Source organism: Propithecus coquereli, unplaced genomic scaffold (assembly GCF_000956105.1).
Source record: "Propithecus coquereli isolate 6110/MARCELLA unplaced genomic scaffold, Pcoq_1.0 Scaffold38, whole genome shotgun sequence".
Taxonomy (NCBI): Eukaryota; Metazoa; Chordata; class Mammalia; order Primates; family Indriidae; genus Propithecus; species Propithecus coquereli.
This window is the reverse complement of record NW_012149507.1, coordinates 872,052-877,730: the sequence shown is the minus strand read 5'-3', so window position 1 is coordinate 877,730 and position 5,679 is coordinate 872,052.

The window sequence follows — 5,679 nt, the reverse complement described above, 5'->3', positions numbered from 1 at the left end:
ATTAGTTTTGGGCAATTTTGAACAGATTCGGCATTACTAGTCAATATATTCTTAATTGCAAATAAACTTATGCCAATGGAAAATGATGACTAGAAATTAGTTCTAGTAAATCTACAGCTGCTTTTTAAATCACTAATTATATTAATAGTAAATACTGCTTAATATCTGGATGCTTATTCTTAGGTTGAAATTTATCCTTTTTAAATTTTTTTTCGTTTGGACACAATGTCAGACTTAAAAGTTGCAAGAACAAAACAGTGCAGAGAACACATGCATACTCTTTGCCCGGATTCATTTGCCATAAACATCTTACCTGCTTTGCTTTATCATTTGGTCTCACTTCCTACCTCTTGTACGTCTATGTGTGTGTATACACAGATAGATCTATAGACAGACATCATATAGATATAGATATAATTTTTCTGATCCATTCGAGGACCCTTTACCCCTAAATACAAAATATTTTTCCCTAAGGGCAGTGTATTTTCCCTGAGGATATGAACATTCTGTTAACATAACCACAGCTCAGGTTATCAACTTCTGTGAATTTAACATTTATACAGTACTTTTAACTAATCTCCCATTCATATTCCAATTTTGTCCATTTATCCAACAATGTGCTTTATAACATCCTCCCACCTACCCACCCCTGTAAAACAGGAGCTAGTCTAGGGTCAGATATTATATTTAGTTGACAAGTCTCTTTAGTCTCCCTTAATGTGATTCATTTCCCATAGTATGTCTTTGTCTTTTGAAGCACTGACCTTTTTTTTAAGAATATAGTTGTCTGCCCCCGCCACCACCATCGATTTTTCAACATGAATGTTCTTCATTTTGAATTTGTCTGATGCTGCCACAGGATTTGGTTCATGTTATGCATTTTTGCCAGAATATTACACGGTGATGCTATGTCTTTCTCAGGATATCACCCCCAGAGGCACATGATGTCCCTCTGTCCCTCACTGCTGATGTTAATTTTGATCACTCGATCGGTGTTGTCCAATTTCTTCATTATGTAGTTACACACAAACTGCACATATGTATACATACATAAACATGTACACATATACACCCATACACATACAGGTGTATACTTCAAGTTCAAATAGATTCGTCTGATCTAATCCATCCCAACAAGGCTTGTTCTGCCTTCCTTCGTCCATTTTGTATTTCTCCTCTGACAAAGTCTACATATTTACTCCCTTACTGAATCCTACAGTGTATCTGCTATAGTTTCAGGACTGTTTTACCCACACTACCATAATTTAAAAAAAACCCTATAAGAAGAGTTCAAGATTTGTTTGCAATTTTCCCTCCTCTCTCTGTCATCCAAAAATGGGGTATATAGCTAAAAACTATGTTTGCAAACTACTTGGATTCACTCTTTTTTTCCTCTCTCTTCAGTGCAGTTATAGTATTCATTTGAAATCCAATTGAGTTCATTTGTTTCAATTCGTTTTCAGTTCTTAATGATTTTTTTAATATGTAGAACATTACCATGCTTCCAAAAGTTAAAACTACCAAAAGGCACTCAAAGATGTGACCCTTTCTCCTGCATCCTGTATCCTGTCCATTCCCCACACCACCTCCTGTAGGGAATCAGTTTCACTGCTTCTGATTTATCATTCCCAAGTTTCTTTTTGTAAAGATAAGCAGATGTATATATATGTCACCCAGGGTAGAGTGCAGTGGCATCATCATAGCTTACTGCAACCTCAATTTCCTGGGCTCAAGCAATCCTCCTGCTTCAGCCTCCTGAGTAGCTGGGACTATAGGCGTGTACCACCACACCCAGCTTATATTTTTATTTTTTGTAAAACAGGGTCTCACTATGTTGCCCAGGCAGATCTCAAACTCCTGGCTTCAAATGATCCTCCCACCTCGGTCTCCCAAAGTACTGGGATTACAGCCATGAGCCACGATGCCCAGCCTATTTTCCCTTCTTTCTTACACAAAAGGTAGCACATTATATACGGTCTTTTGCATGTGGCTTTTTGCACCTACTAATGTTTCCTGAAAACCAGGTGTCAGTTCACAGCAGTTGTACACATTCTTTTTTACAGCTGCATTGTACTCCACTGTGTGTAGGTACCAGTTTATTTGACCTTCTTCTATACTTGGATGCAAGCCTTTTATATATAAACAAGGAATCATTTGAAACTTTATGAATTGGCTTGTAAAATGTTGTTAAAAACTTTCTTACATTCACAGATCATTTTAGAAGCTTCTAAGGGAAAACTTAAAAGATGACAAAACCCAAAAATGAAATGGCAAGAATGAATTATTTCTCAGGAATACTTTATTTCTACAAAAATAAATGTCATGTGTGTGTTTAACTCTCCCAGCCTTCTTCTCACATCTACTCTGTTTTCCAGCAGATTGTATTTAGCAAGTTGTGTATGACTACCTCCTGTTCACTGCTTTGAAATTTCTCGGTTAACTTCAAAAGCACCACACACATCTACATACACACATGCACACGACGCTCAGAAAATGCAAAGGGAGAAGAAGAGACCACAGGGGAGAGTATATTAATAATGCCAGAAGGAAATTTAAGGAGCTGTAGAAACTGAAAGAATATTTTTTTCATGTTTTAACAAAACTGAAAGATATAAAATTGGGAATGGGAAAGAAATAGTATTATGCTGTGCAGAGTGTACCTTCTTATCACACATGAATGATAAATTCAAGACACCGGCAATAATTCACAGCCAGAAGTTAAGATGATCAATGTTCCTCTTGTCAGCATTTCAAAATGGTTTCACAACTGAACATTTGGGAGCTTTCTATAATGTTGAAAATAACACTACATAGCTAAAACAGACATAGCATTCCTTGGAGGGTTTCAAATAAAAAATAACACGTTCATTTCAGCAATCTGAAAGGCAACGTTTAGTGAGAAATATCACTGCCTTTCATCAGTCTCTCTTCTGTTCAATGGTTTATTCATAACATGACAGATTTAAAATTTTTCTTCCTTTCTAAAAATCTTGTATTTCATGAATATAATTGATAGCTGTGCTTATAAAATTATATTTTATGATGAGAAAAGAAATTAGAATCACACGTTTAAAGAAAACAATAAGCCCACTAAATTTAAACCTAAAAAATCATAAGGTTCACAGACCTGAAAAAAACTTTAACAGATAAATAAAGTCAAGCCCACAAAGGTGAAGAGATTTTTCCCAAGGTTACACAACCACTTTAGTAGCAGAGTACAAACTAAGGACTGAGTCTTGTGAAAGCCTGCCAACTGTTTGTTCCACATAAGAGGACAGAGGTGGCAACAAAACAAGCAGAACCGAACCTGGCTGGAGGCCATACAAGGCCTCAAGGACATCCCCCCAAAAGGTCGTGTCCTCTCTGGTACAGAAGTTAAGCTGTTTTGCTTTGTCATTTTCTTTCCCTAGAACAGCCACAAAACAATATTTTCTAGTATGAAATTGACTTATTTTATCACTAATAATGGAGAAGAAGCGTTATTCAAAGTTCCATACCTCTTGGCAAAAGCAGGTGCAAATTATACAGTATTATTTAGCATGCTTATAAAATGAGTCATAGTACAAGGGGAAAAAAAAACTCCACCATGCCTAGAGAAACTGCAGACAAGCTATTGGCAGAATTCCTTTATGAATACAATGCTTAAGAGCAATCATTATTACGTGTGTGCCAACAGATCTTTGCTCTGTGGATGAACAAAGCCACAGATGTGCACAGTGAACAGCTCTTAGACACTTAGTAGATATAAGTGAGAAGTTCTGGACATTTTACCCTATCACTGAGCACTCCCATTGCAAGAGCAGAGAGATGACGCTTGTAATGATTATTCTGTGAGCCACTATGGACTGGGGCAGGTGGACCACCACCAGGACTAGCAGAGCATCAGCTCCATGCGTGTCACAGAAGAGTGCTGATGTGCTAAGTGCGAGATTCCATCCAAATGCCCATAGGCATTATATTTTATTCACAGGCACGAGTTGGCAGTCAACAACATTTTCCTGATCTTAATTCCACATAGAAAGAAATGGGGAAAATTATTCATGCAATCAAATCACAGCCACTGTTTTTAGCATGCTATGCAAAGAACTGAGCAAGGACTACAGGCCTCTGATTTCCAAATCTTCACAAGATGACTGTCAAAGGAAAAGATGTTCATAGGAGTTTTATGCAGACGACAAAAAGTTTCTCACAAGGCAAAGACCATTGCCATGAGTTCAGCAGCCTGTTCAAAGGGTTTATCTCAGCAACATCTTCCACATCTTAAATTGTTTCAATGCATACCTCTAGGGCTGAAATGTCACTATTTTAAATGGGAAGGGTGAGCTATCAGGAAGTCTTATGTAGGCAAACTGTGATAGAAACAGCTTGGCCACAGAGAATGTAACTCTTTGTCAACACTTGATGATTTTCTTCACTCAATGGGGAAAAAAAATCAATCATGTTATTAGTAGTGCAAAAAAATAATTCAAATGCTGCAGAAGGGAACATGAAGAAACATTTTCCCAAGATAAATACAACCAAAGAGTAAGTCGTAAACAAAACTGCAGCCTTCTCTAAAGTAGAAAGAATCAACCTGCCAGGTTTTGAGTGTGATATTTTTATCAAATCAGCATCCGATGAAGCAAAAGGAACCTGGGTTTATGTTTGATCTGAATATCCAGGATGATCCACAACTATGTAAGGAACCACCAACACTTGCTGTCATAGCCAACAACCTGTAACAATTAGATACAATTTTCTCATTAACAGAAATGAAAAATAAGGAATGAGAAGGAAGAGCTATACAGCCTATGCTATCTTTTATCAAGCCATATATAGATGCCTTTTAACAGTGGGCCAAATGCTGTTCTAAGCACTTCACAAATATTAACACATTACATCATCATTAAAAACCCTATGATGTAAGTCTTATTATGCACATTTTACAGATGATAAGCCCAAGGCCACAATGTATCTGGCTTTTGTGTTTGTGTAATTAGTTGCTATGCTAAAACATTATGAAAGGTTATAAGCAATACTATATCCCTTCACTAATTAAAGACTTCATAATTGTTTTAATTTTTTAAATTTTTATTCCATAATTAAAGTTATCATGAGTTTTTTAAATATCTAAAATTGGTGGCCAAGTATTGTACTATATGGCCATTAAATGATCCCCAGATGTCAAAAGTTTGAAAACAGTGCCGTGCAGATTCCTTTTGTAAAAGGACCCCTATATCTGGGGATTTAGTATAATACACAATAAAGGTGGCAGTGTAATTAGAGAGCAAAGACAGATGGCATTGGAACACCTGACTATCAATTTGGGGAGAAGAGTTAAATTAGATTCCTACCACAACATCACATACAAAGTAATTGTAGGTGGAGAGAAGAGAGACATGACAATGCAATATTAACACAACGTAGCTATTGAAAAAGCAAGACACACATCTGGATCTGCCGGTAGCTGTGATAAATATAAATCAAGTATTTGATGAGCATGCAGTATGTTTTCATTTTTCATAAAACAACTAAACAGCTATTTATATAAACACTATTTACATATCTACATAACTACATAGATACAGACCTGAAAGAATTCACATCAATTTATTTTGAGTAGTTCACCTACAGAGAGGAACCGACAGAGTTTCAAAAGCCCTTTATTTTTACCTTCTATCTTGTTCAAATTTTTAAGTG